An 815-nucleotide genomic window follows, 5' to 3' on the forward strand; every position below is an offset into this window, starting at 1 on the left:
CAAAAGAAATTACGAGCGCACCGCCCTCTGATTATGGGCTACTATGGGCTGGCTGAAGAGGCCCGGTTTACCACAGGGCTGCGTTTCGGCCTCTGGAGCAGCAGCCCAGGACAGTTGGGCCAGATTACACACAGGAGAGACAGATCGCCTTTCAGACAAAATCGGACGGCCAGGAATGTCCAGATCGTGAAAACGGATGGTTGAAAATGCAAATCACTGTGAGGGTGCGGTTATACTGTCCTTAATACATCCATATGTGGTAACCATTTAAAATCCCTAAAAAAACAAATATTTAGGAACGTAAGGAGTCGATATGAGCCCTTTAAAAAACATGTGTTTTATGTTTTTTCCATACCTTTTTTTCTGAGGGGTATGTTTTTTCCAAACTTAAAATAAAAAGAAATCCAAGTTTTTTTTGTTTGAAAATCCAAGGTTTCAAACAGACGACGCGGTTGCCACGAGAAGACTGAAAAAATGGAGGCGACCAAATTTCGAAATGCGCCCACGCTGCTGGCCTCACCCACGCCTCCCCAGATAAAAACTCCCCCGGTCGACACCCCGCTCCCCCCACTCGAACACTCCGCCATCTCCGCTCCAAAACCCCCACCCCCACCTCGCCGGAACCCTAACCCTAGCCCCGCCGCCGCCGCCCCCGCCCCGCCGCCATGAGGGAGATCCTCCACATCCAGGGCGGCCAGTGCGGCAACCAGATCGGGGCCAAGTTCTGGGAGGTGATCTGCGACGAGCATGGCATCGACCAGACGGGCAAGTACGCGGGCGACTCCGACCTCCAGCTCGAGCGGATCAACGTCTAC

The sequence above is a fragment of the Triticum dicoccoides genome, chromosome 7B, assembly GCF_002162155.2.
Source record: "Triticum dicoccoides isolate Atlit2015 ecotype Zavitan chromosome 7B, WEW_v2.0, whole genome shotgun sequence".
Taxonomy (NCBI): domain Eukaryota; kingdom Viridiplantae; phylum Streptophyta; class Magnoliopsida; order Poales; family Poaceae; genus Triticum; species Triticum dicoccoides.